Raw genomic sequence first — 26,315 nt, forward strand, 5'->3', positions numbered from 1 at the left:
GATTTAGGTCAGACCGAAATGGTCTTGTGGTTTTCCCTACTTTCTTCAATTTAAGTCTGAATTTGGCAGTAAGGAGTTCATGATCTGAGCCATAGTTAACTATGTCAATAAAATACAAGAAAATACATGTTAGCTGTTGAGAGATAAGAGAGATTAGATGTTTTCTTATGTATGATCTTCCTGAAAATAGGATCTGTGTCTTTTGGATGCATTTAACTGGATCTGAGGTGGAAAAGGACCACTAGAAAAGCCAACAGGTGTGGAGAACAATGACAGCGAATGGCTGTTTTTACCACCCAGGACCCACTCATGTTTCTCTTGGCACAGAGCCCTGATGCTAGTTCTCCCTCCTCTCAACATGTAGGTTCCAGGTGAGCTACCCCAGATAGCTTGGGGATGGTGTGAGACACAGACCTAAACCAACCAGCATGGCACATTACCCTGGACCAGGCTGATTGACCAGTGATGGGCCCCTGATCCAATGGGAGACAAAGAGACACTTCTTGCAATTCAAGGACAAAGATTTGCAAGCTTTTTTGCATGGCATTTGAAGACTAGACCACAGAAGGTTAAAAACTGCTGCTGATCATGAGGGAGGACCCTCCTGAGATCAAAGTTGACTAGGACAATGTAGAGATGAGAGAGAGAGAAATCCCAGTCCCAGCTGGCATTGATTGAGTCCCTATATCCAGCTGGACCATATGTCTGCCAGCCAGTTGCTACTTTGAAACCCAGGCATCATCAAAGAAAAAGGACCTCTTTCTCTTTTCTTCAGTCTTCAATAAATGATTTCTGATCCTCACAACCATCCTTTTTGTTTTCTGTGAGCCCGCTCATTCTGCCCCTCCCCAAATGTACCTGTGTTTCAGAATGGTCTTATGTGTGTGTAAGACTGTTTACCTTCCAAAATATGAGCTCACCCAGGAAAAGGATTATAATCTTATTCTTTTCACAGATCTTACACAATTTAACTTTTGGAACATAGTAGGTACTCAAACTAATTGTAGAGATCGTGTGTGTGGCATTGTGGAGAGACTTGTAGAGCAAGCACAACTAGATTCAAACTAGATATTGTCTACAATATAGAGCATCTTAGGGCTTCCCTGGGGCTCAGACAGTAGAGAATCTGCCTGCAGTGCAGTAGGCTTGAGCTGGATCCCTGGGTCGGGAAGATCCTGGGACAAGGACATAGCAACCCACTCCAGTATTCTTGCCTGGAGAATCCATGAAGAGAAGCCTAGCAGGCCACAGTCCACAGGGTCACAAAGAGTCAGACACAGCTGAGTGACCAACACACACGCCCAGACACAGAGCATCTTGGTACCTCAGTTTCCCATATGTAAAATGGGAAGAATAACTTTCACAGTTTGTAGTAAAAGTTAGATAATGTTTGAAACATGTCTCTATGATCCCTAGCTTACAGAAAGTCCTCAATAATTATTGTTTTTTTCCAACTCCATTCCCAGTAAACATTATATTAATTGATAATTCAAGCAAGTGGTAATGAGAATGTGATAGAGAACTACAGTTATAGGAAAAAAAGAAGACCAAGTTTAGGAGATAATATAAAGTAATACAACAAATTTTGGTGAAGGACTGAAAAGAATCAAACAAACAAACACGTAATTGAATGTAACCTAGAAGCTGTGAGTACCGAGAGACCACTGATGACTTCATCATGATGCAGGGAGGGAGAAAAAAGCACAGACCATGTTATTGCTGATGAACAAATCCTCCTCCAAAGTTCCAACAATGTAATTGGCAGTTGCAGCAGTAAACTATAATTTAACTGCTGTGAACATGTTTATTAGTCAGACTCTAATTCTCTGTTAGGGCCTCCATCAGCCATTCCAGTAACTAATTGCCCAAATTAAGTTGTAAGCATTGAGCTCATTGATAAACAATTTAATGATAACACATAGCATATGGCAACAGCAAAAAAGAAACAGCTGAATATCCAAAGTGAGGTAAAGCTACCCTTTAGAGATAATCTCAATATTTGGTTGGTACCAGGCCTTCTTGGAATGTCCATTGAACACTTTTGATGAGGTTTGCCAACTGGAAACATGAGGAATGTCTAAATAATAAAATGAAGTGAAGGCTGAAACATCTATTCAGTATATGGATACAGTACAGATCAGTAAATGAAATAATTTAGCCCAATAACCTCTTTTTCCTTACTTAGAAAAGAGTTCAACTTAATTTTGACAATGCATTTCCATTGATGGAGTGGACAGTACCAAAAAGGTCAAAGAGATTATATGTATATTATCTGTAGTATTAAGCACACTTCTATTCAAGCAGTATAAATCTCTGTAACAAATTTAGACAGGGGAATTCCCTGGAGGTCCAATGGTTGGGACTCTGTGGTTTAACTGCAATGGCCCAGGTTTAATCCCTGGTCTGGGAACTAAGATCCCACAGGCCATGCAGTGTGGCCAAAAAAAAAAAAAAATTAGACAAGGAGGGTAGCATCTAGGCTACTGGACCCTTGGTGAAAAGGTACATCTGGATAGTTAACTTTTTTGGAAAGCTGACTTCATAATTTATGCACCCAAACTCTTAATTGTGTTGAGTAGAATTTTTTCTAAAATAAACCACTAATTTTGCCTGACTCTTTAAACAAAGAATATTAATGACTCAAACTGATCGTTATAAATTACAATTATTAAAGCCTCAATACTTGAACACCCTTCCAACTATTATTGTCATTACTAGGAATTTACCTTTAGAGCATAATCATTAAGACATACAAGTATTTTACTTCAAAGATACTCATATAAGATCAGTTTCAGAAATGATTGTTTGATGTATACTCAAAAGCCATGGAAATAGTATAGAATATGAATAGAATATGCAACAGTTACAATATGTTTACAAAGAGAAAAATGACAGTAAATATGTCACACTTTTTAAAAAGGAAAATATAAAAACGGTACTGTGAAAGATATTGTGCGGTGATGCACTATACCTTCAGAGCTACTAATGAGTATAGCACTATTTGCTCTAACACACATACAACAATCAGGCTCTAGTATAGTCCTTTTCAGGTCTTGACCTGACTTTTGAAATGTTTCTGCCTTTCTTCGTGGCTATAAGGCTGTCTGCTCCATCTTCTCAACACTGACAGTGTACCTGTCCCTGGCAGCCCGCCTTCATTTTCATTCTCTTAGCATCATGAGGTTGAATAGGACACCAGTGATCCCTGAAACCAATCTCCTTCCAGATGTTTATGTCAGCTCATTGACAAATCTGTCAAGTGCCATCCAGCTGAAACCTGGACCCATCTACCTGGACAGCTGACTTCATCGTCTGGCTGCATATAGCTCCTTTCAGCCTTGTGAATTTTTTTTATCTATTAATCCCCTTACAATATTCATATTTTGCTTTTAATGATAGCCATTCAAATCTGAACTCCTTTCTAGTTACAGTTTTTTAAATATTTGAAAATAACTATCAAAGTTTTCTCTCTTCCTTCAGTTTTCATTCAATGAATCATTATTTACACCCTACTAGGGCTTCCCTTGGAGAAGGAAATGGCAACCCACTCCAATATTCTTGCCTGGAGAATTCCAGAGACGGGGGAGCTTGGTGGGCTGCTGTCTATGGGGTCGCACAGAGTCGGACATGACTGAAGCAACTTAGCAGCAGCAGCAGCAGGGCCTCCCTGGTGGCTAAGAGGGTAAAGCGTCTGACTGTAATGCAGGAGACCTGGGTTCCATCTCTGGGTCGGGTAGATCCCCTGGAAAAAGAAATAGCAACCCACTCCAGTATTCTTGCCAGGGAAATCCCCTGGTGAGCTATATTCCACAGGGTTGCAACGAGTCGGACATGACTGAGGAACTTCACTTTCTTTCTTTCTTTGGTGAGGGGCACTGCTCTAGACACTGGGAATGTAGCGATGAATAAGTCCAGTAAGGTCCCTGTCCTCATCCGACTCACATTCTAGCAAGGGAGATAATATCAAGAAAATGAATAAGTAAAATAAGATAATTATAGGTCAGAGGAGTTATCAGGCAGAACCTAAATGGGCTTTTGTTCCAGAAAGGCACTAGAAGAGACTGAGTACTTAAAGGAGCACCGTATCTAAGTAGAGACCTGAAAGTTGATGCCCAACCAAGGGAAAAGCCAAGGGGGAAGCAGTTCAGGCAGAAGGAACAGAACATGAATTCACTCTTAGATAAGGAAACTCTCAAAGTGACCGAGGAAGGTAAAGGAGACAAACAACAGCCACTGGAGAGGGTGAGGAATGGGAGGAGCAAGGAGCGTGAGATGAGGTGGAAGAGGCACACAGCACCAGGTCGTGTAGGGACTTGGTAAAAGACTTAGATTTCCTTCCAAATCCAAAGGCAAGTGACAGGCGTGAACGTGATAAAATCTGATTTACGTTTGAAAAGATCATTCCGGCTGCCCAAACATCACAAATTCCAGTAACCATTTCTCACAGGAATGATTTGCATTACTTCTCTTGGTCCCACCCCTCTAAACATGCTCTAGTTTTTCTACATTCTTCTCCAGGAGGAAGCCCAGAGCTAAAGGAGGTGCTTTGGGTGCGATCTGATCATCTGAAATAGTCACCTCTCTTACCTGGGATGTTCTTCTACCACGTAGCTGAAGATTAAGACATCCAGCAAGGTTGAAAATATTCATTATAAAGAAGTTTGTCAAGAACAAAAGTAAATGAACGCTGTTTGAGGGCTCAAAACAGTGGTTCTCAACCTTGCCTGCACAATAGAATCAACTGGGAAGCTTTGAAAAAAAGATGGTGTCTAGACAACATCCCAGGCCAGTTAAATCAGAATCTCTGTAGATAGTCTTTCATTATGCACCCAAAGCTGAAAACCATGAGAGAATGGCTAGCTCGTGGGTTCCAAATTTTATTTTAAGAAGGAGAAATGTGACAAAGGCAGGCTAGCAAATATGCTTTTGTGAGAGGGAAGCTTAACGTGCGGAGATATCATCTGAGAATCTAAAATACATATTCTCATTCCCTGGGTCTGGGGCAGAGTCCGAGAACCTGAATCTCTCAATAATTTCCGAGTGATACCGTTGCTACTGGCTTAAAAGCCACACTATTGAATCAGCAAGGGGCCAGCCCAGAAGTTCTCACAACACGCACCAGAATCACTTGGAGGGTTTGTTAAAACACAGGTTATTGGGCCCCACTCTCAGATATTCTGACTCAGCAGATTCAGGGTGCTGTGAGACCCAAGAATTTGCATCTCTAACACCTCCCCAAGTGGTACTGGGATACTCCCCAGAAGATAGCTTATACAGGGACCACTCTTTGAGGCCCACTGAGCTACCCAATGAGGAAGAAACACATGAATTATAGGCTCTGAAGTCTGGAGCACACACTTTATGTTTGACTTTCATGACCTGCAAAATGTTTCAGGTCTTTTTGTTCTCCCCTGAATTCCATCTAGGCACACTGTTGATGTATATTTCCACAGAAAAAATGCTAACTAAAAGGAATTTTATTTCGAGCAGGAGAAGTGTGGCCATGGCAGGCTAGCAAATATGCTTTTTTGAGAGGGAAGTTACTTTGGGACACTGAAGCTAATCTTGATATGTTTTATCACTAAGAGAGGCTTACACTAAATTTTGAATTATCTCTCAAAGATTTTAGCTACAGTATGCAACCAGTTTCGCTAATTAGTAAAACCTCAAATATTCTGAGTCCTTTTATCTCTGTTGTGTATCTACCTATTCACTTCCTTGCTCACTTTGTTTCAATGCATCTTTGTGTCTTGTGAACATGCTGCATAATGCAAACTCATAAAAATACATACTACTGAAGTGTAAAGAGTTGAGAAACATAAATAGAAAATAAAGTGAATTGATCTTCCAGCACCAAGCATTTTCAGCACGTATTTTTCAGAAGAACATCTTTCCTTCCGGCTTCTCTGCATACCAAACATTTGACAGAGATATTACATTCCATCTGTTATATATATTTCTGCTGTGACATCATTCATTTCCTTTTTCTATCATTCTGTGACTATTTTGTTTTATTAATAAAATGTATTTAACATAATAAACCAGAAAGCCTACTTTCCCTATCAAAATATTTAATCAACATATTTTTTGTTGATGTCCAAGAACTACAAAATAATACCATGATCCACTGGCTATAACAGCTGTCCCCAACCTTTTTGGCACCAAGGGCTGGTTTCATGGACGACAATTTTTCCATGGACCAGGGTGGAAAGGATGGTTTCGGGATGATTTAAGCACACTACATTCATTGTACACTTTATTTCTGTTTGTGGCAATCTCAGGATATTCCACCTTGACTTTAAAGTTAGTGTTCACACTCCTATGAGAATCTAAGGCCACCACTGATCTGATAGAAGGTGGAGCCCAGGTGGTAATGCAAGCAATGGCGAGCAGCTATAAATATAGCTGAAGCATCCCTAGCACACCAGCCACTCAGCTCCTGCTGTGCAGCCTGGTTCCTAACAGGCCATGGACCAGTCGGTGGCCTGGGGGTTGGAGACCCCTGGTATATAACATAGATACAAAAAATCTACCAAGCTTAGCACTCTTCTGTGAATCCGTTAAGAATTCATACAGTTGTGATACAGGTTTTTGTAAAAGCCCAAAAACAATTATAGCACAGTTCTCCTCAATATACCATGAATTCTTACAGCTGTACGTTAGAGTATGAACATGCAAACTGCATACTTGTCAAACCAGACACGGGAGGGTAGATGATTGAAAAGCTTCAAGTGTTGTATCAGTTTTGATGCTTATTCTCAGAACAAAGGACAGTAATAAAAAGTACATAATGGAATTCTGTCTCCTATTCAATTTGTTTATTGATTTATGGGGGTGACGGGGTGCTCTCCTGAGCTACAGAGGGAATGGTCTCTTGGTTAAGATAAACCACAAGTCAGATTTATTAGATTTGTCCACAGTCAGCAATTGTGATCTTCTGCTGGTCTTGCCTTTCTTGGACTGCAGCACTTCTACCATATTCACATCTTCTTTCACTTTGCCAAAGACCACAGGCTTGCCATGTCCAGCTGAGACCGTTCACCTCAGACTGGGACTTGAACCCACGTGTTCAGGACTGATCCCAGCCAACACCCAGTATGGGACTCAAACCCACATGGCTGGGCCTGGAACCCCACAGTCTTCCAACAGAGATCATAGACCACGTTTCAGAACCTAGTGAAGCTCAGGTTCTTGATGTCTCATCGCAGAAAGAATTTGGTGAGAGAGAAAGTGGTAAGAAGTGAATTTATTCAGAGAAACACACTCCACAGACAGAGTATGGGCTGTCCCAGAGGGTGAGTATGGTCTCCTATTCAATTTAAAATGTCAAATTATTTTACTTCTTTTAACCATCCTGATTAGAAACATCTATAAAGGATAACAGAAAGGAAAAGAAAAAAAAAATTCCCATCAAGGTACAATTTACTGAGTTATCTTCAAGAAAATAAAAGAGAAAGATTCACTTGAGGACTTATATAATAATAAAGCTATTCCAGCAGAAACCCAAACAGAAACTAGAAGTTTCACATTGAAAAAAAAAAAAGGGATTTGATGGGCATCTTGTTTAACATCAGCCTTGACAGTTTAAGAAATCAGTGAGTTAACGTGGAGGGCCTTGCAAAGAAGTATAGAAAAACTAAGGGATACACTGGAACTCAGATTCCTTGTGATAAGTATTAGGTAGATGTCAGACAGTGAATTCAATGATAAGTTAAATTTTTATTTACCTCTTTCTCATAGAGTTTAGTTACACCCCTCAACCAGCTCTGTAATTTCTTTAACCACTCCCTGACTGGACTACCCGGTGTTGATTAGCTCCAGGATCCATGGGTGAAACTGCATTCCTGAAGTCACTAGGTTATGAGTATTGCCAATGCACACGGACTGATGTGTGCTTTTTAAGTGAGTTAGCCCTTGTAAGAGTGCACTCCAGTGTTCCTGCCTGGAGAATCCCAGGGACGAGGCAGCCTGGTGGGCTGCCGTCTATGGGGTCGCACAGAGTCGGACACGACTGAAGTGACTCAGCAGCAGCAGCAGCCCTTGTAAGCAACCCTTGAAACATGAGCATTTTGGCAGCTGGAGGGAAAGATGACCAAAAGCATGGACAAACAAAAGAGCTGTACCTGTCGTCATTGTTGTTCAGTTGCTAAGTCATTTCAGGCTCTGCAACCCATGGATGGCAGCATGCCAGGCTCCCCCGTCCTTCACTATCTCCTACAATTTGCTCAGACTCATGTCCATTGAGTTGCTGATGCTAACCAACAATCTCATCCTCTGGTGCCCCCTTCTCCTTTTACCTTCAATCTTTCCCAGAATCAGGGTCTTTTCCAATGAGTCAACTTTTTGCATCAGGTGGCCAAAGTATTGGAGCTTCAGCTTAGCATCAGTCCAGTGAATATTCAGAGTTAATTTCCTTTAGAATGGACTGGTTGGATCTCCTTGCTTTTCTTCCAAGGAACAAGTGTCTTTTAATTTCATAGCTGTAGTTATTGTCCACGGTGATTTTGGAGACCAAGAAAATAAAATTTGTCACTGCTTTGACTTTTTCCCCTTCTATTTGCAATGAAATGATGGGATCAGATACCATGATCTCAGTTTTTTTTAATGTTAAGCTTCAAGCTAGCTTTTTCACTCTCCTCTTTCACCCTCATCAAGAGGCTCTTTAGTTCCTCTTCACTTTCTGCCATTAGAGTGGTATTATCTGCATATCTGAGGTTGTTGCTATTTCTCTCAGCAATGTTGATTCCAGCTTGTGATTCATCCAGTCTGGCATTTCTCATGATGTACTATGCATGCAAGTTAGATAAACAAGGTGACAATATACAGCCTTGTCGTACTCCTTTTCTAGGAATTATTATTCAGGCCAATACTAAATGTGTGTAATTTCTTCCGTGACCAGAGATGGGAGAACCTAAAATCAAATTGTTGGTTAGAAAACATTACTAAACAAACAAACAACATGCCATTTGACCAAAAAAACAAGCCCTGAAAGTAATTATATGCAAATGTAAGATATTCCAACTGAACTGATTGGGAGAAACTGCCACTTACAGTTCTATAGTAGTCCTTTAGAAGCCAGTGTCTTCTATGTTTTCATTAAAAGCTTGGAGTGGAGATTTTAATACTAATCAAATTTATAAATGACTAGGAGAATATATATATGACAATATTTTTGGAAAATTAGAATTAAAATAGAATATGAACCTGAAAGCTGGTAAAATGGATTAAAAATAAAAATAGTTCATTCAGTAAAGAAAAATGTGAAGTTATTCACATAGAAAGCAGTGAGTAGTATAAAACACTAATGAGAACAGAACACAAAGAGCATAAGAAAAATGAAAAATATCAATAATGTGTCACTAAGACAAAAATTCTTTAATGCATTTTATCCTTCATTAAATATAGTATTTAACACAATTGAGTGAGTTTCACTTGGAATGCTTTGTTTTAGTACAAGTGAAATTCACTCAGGGAGTATTACATAATAAAAGAGATACAAATTCTTTCATTCAGAAGAAAACAGAAGAATTACTAAAAGGTCAATAAAGAAATTGCTTCCATGCAAAAGTGATAGAAATGTTTTATTCCAGAAAGAAAAAGAAGACAAAGCAAAAAAGATAGAACTCTTGTATAATATATAAATGGAAAATACTACCAGGGATAATGTTTAAGGGATTTTATTTTATTTTTTTAATTGAGGCAGAGTTGATTTACAGAGTTGTTGGTTTCTGCTGTACAGCAAAGTGATTCAGTTATGCCTATGTATACATTCTTTCTTACATTCTTTTCCACTATAGTTCAGCACAGGATGTTGAATATCGTTCCCTGTAGGATGCAGTAGGACCTTGTTGTTTATCTATTCTATATATGAGAGCTTGCATCTGCTAACCCCAAACTCCCAATCCAGCCCTCTTCCACCCAATTCCCAGTGGCAACAGCAAGTGTGTTCTCTGTGTCTGTGAGTCGGTTTCTACTTTGTAGATAGATTCATTTGTTTCATATTTTAGATTCCACGTATAAGTGATGTGTTCCTAATCCTTCTCTTTCTGACTTCACTTAGTACAATTATCTCTAAGTCAATCCATGTTTCTGCCAATGGCATATTATTTCATTTTTTTTAATTCATGAGTAGTACTCCATTGTATATATGTACCACATCTTCTGTATCCCTTCATCCTGTAGATGGAGATTTAAATTGTTTCTGTATCTTGGCTATTGTAAATAGTGTTGCTGTGAACATTGGGGCACATGTATCTTTTTGAATTATAGTTTTGTCTGGGTATATTCCCAGGAGTGGGGTGCTGGATCACGTGGCAACTCTATAAGAGACATGTCAGTCAGTGATTTTTAATTATCTCCTTCTCACAGATATTAGCTATACTGTTCAACTAGCTCTTCAGACTCTGAAGTCTCTTATAGACACGTGTTTGAATCCTACCTCCTCAACTACCAAGCATGACTTCACCTTTTAATTTCCTTACCTGTACAATGCAGAAAATAACGGTAACAGATTGGAGGGTTGTTATGAGAACTTAATGAGATAACAGTGTAGTTTACATTGGTTTCTGAGCTAATTTCCTATATTAATTAAGAGAATTTAGTTACACTTATGCCCTTCTAAAGCCAAAAACAAGTAATACAAAACAGGTCTCAACTATGGATTATTTTAAAATCAAGTTTTTTTTCCCCAAAATAAAGGGAATAGTCTAAATCATATTCCCAAATGTGCAAACAAAGCTTGTTCATAATACTTTGTTATACTTCAAGAGTGACTTTTGTCTTTAGACAAAACTATCCTTGTTCTCACCCTTATTATCTTTTGTTCCTTAAATTTTAACTTCTAAGATAAGATTTCTAAACTCAACATGTTCTTTCCTGCCTTAAACCGCTCTGTACTCATCTTTGCTCATTGCACATTCATCTGATTTCCAATCTACTTTTTTCAGTCTTTTTCCCAAAAGGCCTACATTTCCTATCACTTCTCTGGCTGCTTTGATCAAACTGGCTGTCCTGAATTTCATATGAAATACGAGGCACTCTAGGTGTTGGCAGGACATGTGAGAAAAACCTAGATCATTAACCTCTAACACTATAACCAAATGCATCATTTTATGTATTTTATCGTATATCATTATCAAAAAAGGTTTTGTGTATCTTTAGGCAAATTTACTAAAGATAGGTATGTTTTTTTAAATTTACTGGTCATCTGGGTATCTACAAGAGACAGAATATAAGATACACCTAGATAGGTATGAATATGAAATCAGTCATAACCAGCACCCTGCAATCTTTCATGATCCATGAATCCTATCACTGAAAAGTGAAACATCTGAAGTGTCAGATGAAGGAAAATTTGGTTTCAATTTCATTAAAGTAATTTTAGTAATATGAAGGCTGTTAAAAACAAAAATATTTATACAAGAGAAAAATAATTCCAAGACTTCATCTGCTTACTGAAATGAAATAAAATTGATTATTCAAATTGCACATTTTTACATGCAGCATGAGAATTCAGGACTGGATACAACACTCATCTTGATGTCAGGCAAGGAAATGTTGAAGGGATTTTTCACTATGAAATCTAACAGAAATCTTAAAGCTGATAAGTCCAAAACTAAAGTTCTGCCTTTCCTCACAGAAAATATTTAACTTTACCTGCGCCCTCTGCTCCCACTCTTTTGTGTATGAAGAACTGGCTAACCAAAAATCACCACCCTTCCCTCAAATATTTGAAGATAACTCACTTCCATTCTTCCTCAAAGGACTCAGATGGGAAAGAGCCTGCCCCGTCCTTCCTCATGACTCCCATGAGACGACCTGATGACTCCATTTTGTGTCTGCCTCTCTCTCAAGGTCCTTTCCTTTTCTTTGAGATGGCCCCCGTTAATGAACTTTCTCCTTATTGCAACGGACTGAATAAAATCATTTCCTTAACTGGTGCATTTTGTTTTTCATACCCAAAACTTGTTCCAACTCAGCTCAGCTGACAGCAGTACATCCTGACGGTGCCTCAGGCCAAAATCCTGAGAGCATTCCTTGACTCCTGTTTTTCTAACACTTCGATTTGATCTATCAAGAAATTCTCTTGAATCAAACATCAAAATATATCCAGAATCAAAACACTTCTAAACAATTCCTTTGCTACCCCTATTGGTCTAAGCCACTATCATCTCTTACACAGTTTATTGAAATAATCATCCCACTGGACTCTCAGCTTCCACCCTGGACTGGTCATCGTGAATTCTCAACCAAACAACAATGAATGAATGAATGAATTTATATCAAATCACTCCTTATTCCTCTGCTCAAATTTCTCCTAAAAATTCAGTTAGACTCCAGACTCCTTACAATTGCCTTAAAGATCTGGGGCCCCATAATACATCTGAACTCATAAGTCTCCCTTGCTCACTCTGTTCTGAGCAAACTGGACTCTTTTCTCTTTCTCAAAAGTGCCAGGCACGCTCCCACCTCAGAATCATTGCACGGGCTATTGCCTTGAAATTCCTTGCTTCAGATAGCTGCCTGGGTCACTCAGTCAAATCCTCCAAGTCTGCTCAGATATCACTTTCTCAGCTAAGCCCACCTTCACCACCCTTTTAAGAACTTTACCTAGAAATCAGCATTCCACCTCACTATCATGTTCTATTTTTCCCAGAGCATGTTACTCCTTTTAATATACTCTACACTGTCTGCAAGTTTATGTGTGTTTTCTCTCTCTCCCTCTAGCAGCGAGGACCTTTATGATTCATGCATTAATATATGTCTCAGTTCCTAAGTCTTTTTTTTTTCTTTCATTGATATATCCCTAGTGCCTAGAAAAGGACTTCCCAGGTAGCTCAGTGGTAAAGAACTCACCTGCCAAGCAGGAGAAGCGGGTTCAATCCTTGGGTCAGGCAGATCCCTTGGAGTAGTAAACAGTAACCCACTCCAGTATTCTTGCCTGGAAAATTAGATGGAAAGAGGAGCCTGGTGGGCCACAGTCCATGGGGTTGCGAAGAGTCAGACATGACTGAGTGACTGAGCATGCATGCCTAGAAGAATAATGGCACATAGTAGGTAGTTCAGTAAATGTTTGTAGAAAGACAGATGGGCCGAATAGCTAACTGACTGAAATGAATGAAGTAGGGATAAAACAGTTCTAACTCTTTTAAAAGTAATAATGAGTACAGTAATGAAGCTCTGCACCAATAACTCAGATTATTTTCCATTGTGATTGGACCAGACTTTTTCCACAAAATTACCTCTCGTGCTCCTTCCAGGCTCTGAATGTGGTAGGAAGCCACTAATATTACTGTGTATCTGGCACCATGGACACCACACAAGCATTGCCATAATCACACAGCCCTTACTAAGAAAATGGTACAAGCTATGTTGTGAAATGGGCACAATTATGTCCATAAGATAATTCTGTTTGTGAATTCACTAGAAACACACAGGCATCCCACTGCAGGAGTGAGCATCCAGCCACGCAGTCCCATGATCAAGCCATAGGCTACTTACTGGACATTTTATCAAGTGAAGACTGTTCATTCAAGTCTTGACGAGAGCTGTACAGAGTGACAGATGAGTGGAGAAAATCTTCAGGTCTTTGCACAGTTGAGGAGAGATTCTTGAGTGGGCTAGATGAGGACTACAGGTTTAATTTTAAATTTCTAAAAATAATTCTTAATGTTTTTTCTCAATAAGCTCCCTTTTTAATTCTCCTATTAATTACACTCATTTAATATGTTGGTGACACAAAAATCTTATAATGTTCTCTGTGCACTCTAACCCCAGGACTGTCCCTAAATAACACAGAGCAGTGAAGTCTAGCAGAAATAAAACTGGACTTTAGAATCAGAAAGACTTGGTTCAAATCCTCTACCAACCACGTGTCACGTACCTTTGGACAGGTTTTTCAATCTCTCGATCTAAATTTTCTCCTTTACAAAAGATGAACAATAATCTGTGCTTAGAGAGAGGTTACGAGGCAGTTAGAGCTCACCCACCCCCACCTCTGAGTCAGACACAGGGTGTCACTCCTAATAATAATTAAATAAATGTTCCTTCTGTTTCTTACCTTCCTAAGGCTTGGGAACAACCAGGACATCTCCCTCATTCAAATTCCATCTGGGAATTAAAGAACTCTACCTTAGATTGCTTAAAATTCTCCCACATAAAGTACTTTTTTGATATAGTTTTTTTTCTTCCTTGAACACTACAGGATTGTTCATACCTTGAGACACTGACCTCTGCCTGGAACCCTTTCCCCTCCACATTATTCCACGCCTTTCCATGATATTTCAGAAAGCCCTTTCTGTTAATGTTGACTCCTTCTCACCCTCATTACTAACAAAAGCCTATTCCTTAAACTCGATAGCATTATTAAAATTATTTTGTTTATTGGCTTGTTTATTTGTTTGTGTTCCCACCATCAGAATATACATTCAGAGCCCTGTCTGAATTATTTTCAGCAATATCCACAAATTTTGAAGCTTGCCAGGCTCATTGGTGCGTGCTCAAAAAGTATTTGCTTAATGGAAGGATTAAGAGAAAGGAATTACATTTGTGCATGATCCTTTCTTTAACAAAGACCGAGTGTCCTGGATGCTGTATGCTTCAGGGGGCCTAGGGGTGTGTATCCCCCATCTCCCTTGTGGCACCCCCTCCAGGGGGCAGGGGCAAGGGAAACGTCATCTATTTCACACAGATCCCCGCACCAGTCATGCATTCCTCACATTCTTAGTTGATGGACAGCCCCAGCTGGGACAGCTGAAGAGCACACTAACAACTCAGCAGCAAGAGCCTGACCTCTGAAAATCCTCTCCTATTCTTCATTTGAAATGAGCCCCACTCTTGAATTCAGGCAGATTTACTTCATTCAAACTTCTGATGAACATGTACTGTTTTCATCCATCCATAGGTTCATCCTCAGGCTTGAATCTAACCTTTCTTCTGGCATGGAGTAACACAGCCTGAGGCTCTCTGTGTGGTTAGACAACTTGAAATGATGGCATGATGAAATATGAGGGAAAAAAAGAAAATACTGGTTTTTTTTGCATTTGAGATTATTTAACATTTATTCCTTTGGCCCCATGGTTTTTTTCAATGTATTAAGTTGGATTAAAATATATCTCCTTGGAATTTTCTCTCCTATCTGTAGGTATAAACATATCATCTGTATATTAGAGAACACTTTTTTATTATTATTTAAACTCTTTTTTTTTTAACTTACTTTTTTTTTAATTTAATTTTATTTTTTAAACTTTACATAATTGTATTATTTAAACTCTTAATTGGTAATGTTGGCTATTAGAATTGAGGTTATCCAATTTCTCAAATGTCTTAGGTTCCATGGCATTTTAAGGATTTTCATATCTTCCATGGTGTCATATTTTTATAATGTTCCTACCATTGTGTATACAGGTGAGTGTGGGAAGAGATTACACCTCTGTAAGAAGTTACGAGTTACCATGGTAGGTCTAAATTGGTTTACAGAAGAGTAACTTCACAGTTTTTTACCTCTCTAAAAAGATTCTTTTACAATTTCTTGAGCTTTACCTTTTACAGAGCAAATGTAATGTAAAAGAAAGTGAATATTTGGGAGATGTATATGTTGCCTCTTAAGATTTAATTACAACAAACAAGTGGGTCCAGGAAATGGCAACCCACTCCAGTATTCTTGCCTGGGAAATCCCATGGACAGAGGAGTGACAAGCTAGAGTTCATGGGGTCACAAAGAGTCAGACATGACTTAGAGACTAAACAGCAATAATAAAATAAGTGGGATCTAATTAAGCCTAAAAACTTTTGCACAGTAAAGGAAATTTGTCAACAAAACAAAAAGAAAACCTACTGCTTGGGGGGAAATGTTTACCAGTGATATGACTGATGGGGGTAATATCCAAAATACATAAACAGCTCATACAACTCAACATTTAAAAAAAAAATTAAAATAGGCAGAAGAACCAAACATATTTTTGACAATGGAAACACAGATGGCCAATAAACACATGAAAAGGTGTTCAACATCACTAATCATCAGAGAAACCCAAATCAAAACCACAATGAGATATCACTTCACACCAGTCAGAAAGGCTGTCATCAAAAAGAACACAAATAATGAATATTGACAAGGGTATAGAGAAAAGAAAATCTTCGTACACTGTTGGTAGGAATGTAAACTGGTGCAGGCACTGATGGAGGTTTCTCAAAAAACTAAAAACAGAACTACCATCTGACCCAGTAATTCCACTGCTGAAACACACACACACACACACACAAATTAAAAAAAAAATATATATATACCCCCAAGTTCATAGCAGCATTATTTGCAATAGCTAAGATAAAGAAACAACATGTGTCCCTCAATAGATTAATGGATAAAGAAGATACAAATATACATACAGCAAAGTACCACTCAAAGCCATAAACAAGAACACAGTGTTGCCATTTGCAGCAGCATAGAAGACTCTTGAGAGTCCCTTGGACTGCAAGGAGATCCAGCCAGTCCATCCTAAAGCAGATCAATCCCGAGTGTTCACTGGAAGGATTGATGTTGAAGCTGAAACTTCAACACTTTGGCCACCTGATGCAAAGTTCTGACTCATTTGAAAAGACCCTGATGCTGGGAAAGATTGAAGGCGGGAGGAAAAGGGGACGACAGAGGATGAGATGGTTGGCTGGCATCATCGACTCAATGGACTTGAGTTTGGGTAAACTCCGGGAGTTGTTGATAGACAGGAAGGCCTGGCATGCTGCCGTCCATGGGGTTGCAAAGAGTCGGACACGACTGAGACTGAATTGAACTGAGATGAACTTGGAGGGCATTATGCTACGTGAAATCAAATCAGACAAAGAAAGATGAAATCAAGCATAGAACAAAAAAGAAGCAGACTCACAGATAAGAGATCAAACTAGTGGTTACCAGTGGCGTTGAGGCAGAAGGGGCAACACAGAGGTAGGGGAGTAGGAGGCACAAACTATTGGGTGTAAGAAAGGCTGTACAATATGAGGGCTATAGCCAAGATTTTATAATAATTCTAAGTGGAAAATAACCTTTAAAATTGCATAAAATTTTAAAGACAATATAAAGTTAGATTAGGAAATCTAGAAAATTTAATGTGCATGCGTTTATATGAGTACAATTGAAAAACATTTATAAACACAATAAAGAGAAGGTCAGTCCGTGCTGTTCCTTGTTCTACTGTCTTACACTGGGCTGAACGGCTGAAAGATGCATGATAAGAGCTTTTCTAATAGCAAGTCCACAAAAAACTGTAGCATCTTTTCCTAGCACTTAAAGGAGATCATTGTCTACTTTCTTATCACATATGTTCTCAAGAATATTAACTTTATTAACTCAATATGCATTTATATATGTACTTTATTGTGTACATATGTAAGAATACTTCTATTTTTTTAATTAGATTACTCTTCAAACTGTTTATTGGGGGTTTTTTGCTCACTCCTTGCAGTATGTAGGGTGTTAGTTCCTCAACCAGGGATTGAATCCACACTCCCTGCTCTGAAAGTTCAGGGCCTTAGTCACTGAACCACCAGGGAAATCCTGTAGGAATACTTTAGAATTGCAGGGTTTCTCCAGAAAATCAGGCTTGCTGACAGAATGTAATAGTTTCCACCTTCTGAAGGATTTTTTCTTTTTAAATTTTCTTTGCTCATTAGCTGCGTGTTCAGGGGTTTTATTTTAAAATTTCTAATTTGCCAGAATTCTTTACCTCAACCATCATGTGAACTGATGGCTCAGAACAGTTCTTGTACATCTTTGTATGGAGGGGATAAAAGCAAAGCAAATTCTCACCCTTTTACAAGTAGAAGTAGGTCTTAGATCCTTTATGATGTCACTCAATTTAAACATTGATCCTGTAAAGTAAAAAAGATCTTGAGAAACTTCAGTAACATTTAACTAAGTAAAATATTTTTATTAATCACTTGTAAAAAGTAGCATTTTCTCCCAGCATTACTATATAAATATTCTATTCCTTACCAATCTTATTACTGGTGTTACTAATATTTAAAATAGTGTGATTTATTAGCAATAACAATAATTCTCAAACTTTATGAGTAAATAGATCTGAGCATTAATCTGAAACTAGAGAAGAATTACAACAGCACATGCAAGCAAAGGGAAACAGGACTTCTCTGGTGGTCCCGCGGCTAAGAATCCACTTGCCAATGCAAAGGACACGTGTTCAACCCCTGGTCTGGGGAGATTCCACATGACTCAGAGCAACAAAGCCCTTGGGCCACAGCTCCTGAGCCTGCTGGGCCTAGAGCCCGCGCCCCAGGACAGAAGCAGCCACTTCAGTGAGAAGTCTGCAAAGGGCAAGACAAAGAGTAGCCCCCACTCACTGCGACTAGAGCAAGCCGGTGTGCAGCAACAAAGACCAGCACAGCCTTTTAAAGAAAGGAAAGGAAAACAAGAGAATCTGAAAACTGGATTCATCTGGTGCTTGATCATTGAGGCTACTCTTTCAATTTGCAAAAGGAAAAACTTAGGAATATCAAATGTAAACAAACTATGAATTTGACAGCTGGAGAGCTGAATGTGTACATTAGCTGAACATTTTAAATGCTGAAGTTCTAGCACGTGTAAGTGGAAATTCAGAGGCTGGTACAAATGCACATTGAGTCATTAGAAGGTTTCTTTGCAGTCAATATAGAAACACTAAGTCAAACACTGAAAGCTATTTTTCTGTCTCTTTTCTATTCCCATCTTTGGTTTATTCTGGCTGGTATGAGGAAAAAGAGATTAAAATGAAATAAGAGAAAAAAGTTATGGAGCATTGAGTAAGATTTGGGAGAATGGCATTGAAACATGTATAATATCATATATGAAATGAATCGCCAGTCCAAAAAAAAAAAAAAAAAGAATTGGGGGGCGGGGGTGGATGGGAAATAAGCCATGTTCTTTTACTAATGAAACCTACCGTGTGGTATTTAATTAGAAATATAACCATTTTTAGCATATATGAATGGGACAGTCATGATGGTAGTGTGACGGATAGAAATGAAAGGAACAGAATTAGACAAGCTCAAAATGTTCCTCCATCACTATTATTTAAACAATAATTTATATTTCCCAATGAAAGTATACTTAAGAATTCTCTTCAATATATAATTTTTAAGTGTGCATTGGTATGAAAGCTAAGCAGTTCTAAAATTCTTTTGTTGAAGCTGAAGAAGCAAGAGATTTATGGTTTAAAAATTAATACTTCATTATAAAATTTCACCTTTTATTGTCATGGTTTCAGAAAAGATTCACAGAAAACAGTCAGGTTTTTCCAGAGGGAGAAATAAGGCTAAAGATTCCAAAGTGAGTAGTGAATCAAAAATTCTGGAAAGAATTATGAAAGAAAGTGAAAGTGAAATCTCTCAGTCGTGTCCAACTCTTTGCAACCCAGGGACTGTAGCCTGTACAAGGCTCCTCCATCCATGGGATTCTCCAGGCCAAGAATACTAGAGTGGGTTGCCATTTCCTCCTCCAGGAGATCTTCCCCACCCAGGGATCGAACCCTGGTCTCCCACATTGCAGGCAGACACTTAACCCTCTGAGCCACCAGGGAAGCTATTGGGCTTTCCCATGAAACTAAGGGAAAGTTTAGTGTATTGATTTGATTAATGCATTTACATGATAGCTGACAAGTTAGCATACAGGTTCCACTGACCAATATTTATGGAAAGGGGTGAAGGGAAAGGGGTTCTGGCAGCTCCTGCCTACTATTTATGTGCTGTCCAAAGCCAGCTTTAGCGGGGCTGTGGTGAAGGACTCCGGCTGCATTAGCAAACGTCCTCTGGGCTGGCTCCCTGGGCTTGCTTTGAACTCTTGTTCATCATTATTTTATGTGGCAGCTTGTCTTTGTGTTGGTGGAAGGGAAAAGAAAAACACAGGAGGCTTGCCTTTAGGTTTTAAATCAAAGCTCTGCTCTACTGATTGTTGGAGTAGCTTTTCAAAGTGAGGACATTAAAATTCCTTGTTTCTATGGACCAGGAGCTGAGGGTTATTATTTTTTTTAATTCTCAGTAGCAAAAAGAGCATTTTCCAATATATCTTACGTTTATCATGAAACATCCCCAGTTTTTGGTTTTCTTTTTTTTTCCAATTTGATTGGCACTTGGAGAAGATAAAGCCAAGTGGATAAATGCTTTAAAAGGGGAAAAGGAAACTACAGAGAGGGTGCCAGCGGGCATGTCTCATCATAGGATTTCAGAACCAGAAGGAACCCGGCCACTGCCCCTAACGCACCCTTTCTCCATAGTGACCCAGGAGCCAAAGACATCAGTTGCCTGACTCCTCTTCAGAAAGTCCCTAAAGGACCCGGCTACCTGGATTCCTACCCCGCCCTTTTTGCCCTGCTCTACGCTGCCTCTAGCGACAGACCGAGCAGCACCAGAGCGGGGACAGCAGAAGGCAAAGAAAAGCTAGAGAGGGTCGGAGAAACTTCCAAGGAGGCAAAAAGTGAAGTGCCTAGGTCAAGACGCTGGACTATCTGCCCAAACGAGGAGACGCAGCCTGCTTGTCTCAGGCCTTGATCGCACAGAATAATCATAGCTACTGCTGAATAACAGTGATGCTTATTTTCAACTTTGGAAAGTCAGCTAGTCCCTTCCCTCTAGCCCCCAGCCCCCCAACCCGCCTTCTGCTTTTACCCAAGGGACTGTCTTCCCTTGAACGTTGCGTGCGCTTGGGCTTGTTCTTTGTAACACACTTCCTCGCCTGTGTCTTAGATGTCTCTCTCGCCTGGTGGTGGTGGTGGTGGGGTTTAGTCGCTAAGTCGTGCCCGACTCTTTGAGCCCCCATGGACTGTAGCCCGCCAGGCTCCTCTGTCCATGGGATTCTCCAGGCCAAGAATACTGGAGTGGGTTGCCATTTCCTTCTCCAGCGGAATCTTCCCAACCTAGGGATCGAATCCAGGCCTCCTGCATTGCAGACAGATTCTTTACCAACTGTGCTACCAGCGAAGCCCCTCTCTCCCCTCGTGATTCCCAAATGGTTGTTCTAGGTTTGTCTTAAGCTATAAACTCAAACCCCTTTTAGAGGGACGGGACAAATGGCTGGATTCCTTATTTCAGCGAAACTCCAGAGGACCAATACTGCCCCCCTCCCTAGTTTAGACGTATTAGGAAGACACTCAGAGGTCGTGTATGGAAAGGGAGGAAGGCATTTAGACGCCGCTGGTGGGCAGAGAGAGAAAGGGGTGGAAAGCGGGGCATCCGCGTCTGTGCGGCAAAGCGCAGAGTAGGAACCACGTGCCCACGTTCCCTGCCGCCCTGCCCTGGCGACAGCTGGCACAGCCACCGACCGGGAATAGGTTGGTGCGGGGGGGTGGAACGGGGAGCAAAATGCAATGCAGCCGGCGAGGAGGGTGGCTTTGGCCGAGTGAAAGGCTCTTTGTGCCGGCCCGCGGGGTGGGGGGAACGCGGGCGAGCAAACCTGGAGGCTGGGGGTCCTGGCCAGCCGCTGCGCGCCCCTCCGCCGCCGCACTGCACAGATCCAGTGCGCGCCGGCAGGGGGAGACGTGGAGGGGTGGGGTGGAGACCCCCTAGATTTGGTCTTTGATAACGAAAGGGAAGAGACAGCAGCTTGGAGAAAGCGAGGACGCAGCTAAGGGCTTTTTGCCTCCCGCCCCCCTCCCCTAGGGAGCCGGAGAGATTGCGGCGGCAGCAAGGGCGCAGCGCCTCACCGGGCGCTCCCTCACAGTCGGGGAACCGGGAGGGCGAGTCCCTAACCCCATCCCGGGGCGGACCCCCCCCTGGCGCCCCCTGGTTCCCGCCGCCCCCACCGGGGAAAGAGAACCGGGCGCCGCGCTGCCTCGCTCAGCGCCCCGGCCGCGTGGCTTGCGGCTTATTTTCCCAGCTGGCAAGCGTCGTGCTGCAGACAAGGGAATGCCTGTGGTGAGCTGTTTATTTTGTTGAAGTTTGCGGTGGGCCAGAGGGCCGGGGTTGGGGGGATGGCGAGCGGCAGGCAGCGACCGGGACTGTTTTGTTTAGGTCTCCGTCCACCTGTGTGGTATAAATCTGCCCGCCTCGGGGCGGCGGGGAGCCAGGGTGAGAAAAGCCCAGCTCTGCAAAGGCCCCTTCTTGCCACGTGCAGACCTAGAACCGCACTGGATTCCCCACTCCCGGCTTCGGCTGGATCCGCCGGATCCCGGCGAACACTGCCACCCCCCACCCCCCCACCCCCGACCTTGCTCAGTGCTGAGAACGGGGCTGGCGCCCCAAAAGGGGAGTCAGCACCTGCGACCCGGGCCCAGCTGGCCGTCGAAGTTCCTTCCCGGGTACCCCCGCTGGTTCCGTGAGGCTCACAGAGCTGGAGGCTTTGATGCGACGGGCGCTTGCGAAATCAGTGGGGACTTGTTGGGGCTGTTTCCCGCAGCAAGTCGGTTCAGCGGTGTCGGGTCTGCCCGTGATTACAGTCTGGGGATCTGGGTTGGCCAGAGTTTCCCTGACTTGAAGCCGGGGGGAGGAGGGGAGAAGGTAAGCGGTTGGCTCCCGGGGGAGCCCAGAGGAACCCCCCTCCCCTCACCTCCCCGCCACCAGGGGCTGATGGCAGTCGCGGCAACGGCTGCGTTTGCCTGGAAGAAAAGCCTAAATACATTAGCGGGCTGGTAAAGCTTTTAAGGCCTTCTCGGGAATGAGTGGCTGGCTAATGAGAGGTTAATTCTGTTTGGAAGGGAAGGCTGCGCTGGTTTCCTGAGATAAATGGACAGGAAGCGCATTACCTCCGCGCGCTGGCAAGCGACTCCCAAATGCTTTTTGCACCTGCCGCTCTGAGCAGCGCGAGCCGCGGCTGAGCCCGCAGGGATCGCGGGGCCAGTCGGGTACGAGCGGGTGATGAACCCCACGCACGCCCTAGGCCCTCTCCTTCCGGGGGCGCAGCTCTTACCCCCGGCCCTGGAAATCCTCTGTCACACCCAGGTGCTGCGTGTTCCGGAGCTCAGGGGTCCCCCGATCCCGCCAAGCCCCCTCCAGGAGCGGAAGGGTTAAGAATGATGTAAGTACGATACACAAGCCGCTAGCCGCCGGGCTGTAGGACTCCGGGCTTCTTCTCCCCGGCTTTGCTGGGGAACAGAGGGGAATCTTTCCTCTAAAATGGGTGGCACACATCGCAGCCCTGGGTCCGATTCCTGGCTCCTCTGCCCCGGGGTGGTCTGTTAGAAGAGGGTCCTGGTAGATTTCTGGAAATGGAGATTCTGTATATTAACAGGGGAACAGTTAGACATCATGTAAAGGTTCCCGAAAAGAAACCCCGTCTGTTTAGAATCCATTAATGTTGCTGGCATGTGTTTTATTTCTACCCATTTGGCACGTTCATACTATGAGATGCTTTCCTGTGTCCCCCAATTGTACTGTTCTGGTTTCCTCTTTTCTTCCTGAAAATAAAAAGGAAGGAAGGAAGAATACAAGGGGCAAGAAACGGGATGGATTTGTTTGAATTATGCAAGCTGTCACCTCACGGTTTTATTTTTTATTAAAATATAAAACTTTTATAAGTCATCGATTTTATGTTTGTGTTCTAGCTCCCTCTCCAGATTTTTCTTCGTAGAGTCTGAAAAGACTCCTTAACTTGCGGCATACTAGCTGGGAAAGTGGGTACGCTATAATTGACCATTCACCACGCTCTTGCTTCCCAAGCTGACTTCGGATCTTGTTAACAGTCCGAATGTACCCGGCGAATGTGTCAACTAACCTAATGTCCTGAAAATAAGAACCACCTTGCGGTTTAATTGTGAAAATTAATATTTTCCTCTAGCATACTGAACACTTATGCAGCAATAAAAAATGAATTCTTAGGCGTATAAATCTTGGGCTTGTCAAATGTTTACAACAGAGGAGCAATAAAGCACCTCAAAAGAAATGAAGTTTTTCCTCTAAAGAACAATAGTTCCATTTCAGGACGCTAGGACGTGCAATGACTCGGGGGTGCCCTCTGTTGGTAAAATCTAGAGCAACCATGTACTTAAGGAACAAGATACAGGAGGGAGAAGAGGAAAGGGAGGAAAATTATAGAAAATCAGGAGTGAAAAAACTCCTGAACTCAAACTAAACTGAATTTGATCCTTAACTCTTGGTTATATGTTTTAAAGTATGGTCAATAAAGTGGGATTCTTCTTTCAGAGGAGTCGAATTAAATCTTGGGTTAAGGAAGAGGAAACATTAGACTGTTAGCAAAATGCTTTGAAAGATACTGTTTACATTTGATTACTTTGAAAAAGAGGTTTACCAGGGTTTCATTGACTTGATTTCATTAGTAATATGTAGTAATTGCAGGAAAATCAATTTGGGGCTTAACAGTATTTACTTCACAGTATCACCTAAAAATCATATCACATAACTTCCCCCCAAAAGTCATTTCTCCAGGCAACTCTGAAGCTACTATTAAGCATATTATGGATACACACAAGACTTGGGTTATATCGTGGGCAGTGAAAGGTATGTTTACCACTTGAGTCATCATAGTATGTAATAAGTAAGTAATGAAAAGTTGCAGTAAAAATAGATAGGCATCCTTCATTAGGGAGCTAGTGGTTTGTATAATTCAGAACGTGTGTAATGAGGAAGCTGGAGTGATGGAAGGTTTGCTCTCAATTATCCTGGTCCATTGACTGGCACTTTTTAACATGTGGAATACTAACATGTCCGTGGTTGATACGAAAATTCCTAAATTAGGGATTCTGAGTAATGTAGCAGGTAGAGTTGCAGACTGCGACTTGGATATAAGTTCATTTAAAATGGCAGCCCATTGCCCTTTGCGGTGCTGCGGTGCTGTGCCAAATCACTTAGTCCTGTCGGACTCTTTGCGACCCTACGGACTGTAGCCCCGCCAGGCTCTTCTGTCCAGGGGATTCTCCAGGCAAGAACACTGGAGTGTTGGAGAAAGGCAAAGACAGGACAGTATTAAGTGGCTCCTGGCCTTTGAGGCCGTTCTTGAGATTAGATACCACTTCACACCTGCTGATAGCAAATTGGAACCTATCATCGACCTCATAAAACATGCTTTCCTGTATCTCTGGAAGTCTCCTTTCCCTCCAGCAATTGGTTTCCCTCTCATTTTTGGAGCCATCCTATCGCAAAAGTAGAAATGGACCTGCTATTGAATTAATTTGCTAATAGACGATGAACATTTGTGGAAAAGCCACGGAGCAACAACAGATCATGGTATAAAATTACACTGCATTAAAACTCACTATCCTCATGAATCTAACTACAGTGTAACAGAACACGTAGACGTTCACCCTACTCTCAGACCCCCCTCCCCAACTGCTTTCAGGAAGGGAAAAATGTCAGAGTGACAGGAACACCAGCTGCCCGCGAACTCCACCAGGGAGCTGGTGGCTACCTTCCCAGGCCATCCGATTCGTTCCGGACCACGGGTCACATTCGCATTTCCAACGCGACTGGCTTTACCAAAAGTCCCGAATCGGCTCAGAAGGCGGTGGCTTTACTAAAAAAAAAAAAAAAAAAAAAAAAAAAGACTCATTTGAAAACACCCTGATGCTGGGAAAGATTGAAGGCGGGAGAAGAAGGAGCCGACACAAGATGAGATGGTTGGATGGCATCACCGACTCGATGGACGTAGGTTTGAGTAAACTCCGGGAGCTGGTGATTGACAGGGAGGCCTGGCGTGCTGCGGTCCGTGGGATCGCAAAGAGTCGGACACGACTGAGCGACTGAACTGAACGGAACTTACTTAAAAAAAAAAAAAAAAAAAAAGTCCACAGCGGGCTCAGAACGCGGCTCAGCAAATGCGATTGGCCTCGAAGGGATCTACCGCCGGGCGCTAGGCATAAACGCGCCCGTTTCCTCCGAGGATCCAGGGCTGTAGGGCAGGGACAGGGTCGGGGGCTGGTGATCTAAATAAATGCGTTACGGAGAGGGACGTTGAACCCGATCACTTTCCTTCTCGGAAAGGCCAAAGGCCGGCTTCTTTGTAACGACTTTGTAACGACTGTACGGAGCTGCCGTCGCCTGTCTCCACTGGGCGCGGGGCGATAGTACATTGCAGGAGAGGGTGGAGGGGAGCGCGGAGGCCGCAACCAGCAATAGGGAGGCTGGGCCGCAGCGCCGCCGACCTGACCGGTGGCGGGCGGGACGCGGAACTCGAATCACCCCGGGGAGGCTGGGAACAGGGGGCGGGGGCCCGGAGGGGCGGGGCCGGAGGGCGGGGCGGGCGCAAGGGGCCCTATGAGTGGCCGACTGCGTCCACAGCTCCCGCCTCTCTGCCAATGGAGTTAGAGGGGGCGGGGAGGGGCGGGGCGGGGCCGGCGCGGATTGGCGGGGCGTCGGGAGGGGCGGGGCGGCAGTGCGGGGCTGAG

At 42.3% G+C, this 26,315-nt stretch overlaps 3 long non-coding RNA genes across 3 annotated transcripts; 2 read left to right on the plus strand and 1 right to left on the minus strand.

Moving 5' to 3' along the window:
- Nucleotides 1–12,861: 12,861 nt before the first annotated feature.
- LOC129642291 (uncharacterized) lies at nt 12,862–17,855 on the minus strand. Its single transcript, XR_008709596.1, has 3 exons — nt 17,801–17,855; nt 13,501–13,547; nt 12,862–13,031 (listed from the first exon to the last, which is right to left on the minus strand). It is a non-coding gene; the product is annotated as an uncharacterized LOC129642291 (long non-coding RNA).
- A 3,579-nt stretch (nt 17,856–21,434) lies between these two features.
- LOC129640213 (uncharacterized) lies at nt 21,435–24,079 on the plus strand. Its single transcript, XR_008708705.1, has 3 exons — nt 21,435–21,894; nt 22,918–22,993; nt 23,520–24,079. It is a non-coding gene; the product is annotated as an uncharacterized LOC129640213 (long non-coding RNA).
- Nucleotides 24,080–24,364: 285 nt separating this feature from the next.
- On the plus strand, nt 24,365–25,440 carry LOC129640220 (uncharacterized). The gene is made up of 2 exons (XR_008708706.1): nt 24,365–24,432; nt 25,271–25,440. It is a non-coding gene; the product is annotated as an uncharacterized LOC129640220 (long non-coding RNA).
- The last annotated feature ends 875 nt before the right edge of the window (nt 25,441–26,315 follow it).

This window comes from Bubalus kerabau, chromosome 1 (genome assembly GCF_029407905.1).
Source record: "Bubalus kerabau isolate K-KA32 ecotype Philippines breed swamp buffalo chromosome 1, PCC_UOA_SB_1v2, whole genome shotgun sequence".
NCBI lineage: Eukaryota > Metazoa > Chordata > Mammalia > Artiodactyla > Bovidae > Bubalus > Bubalus kerabau.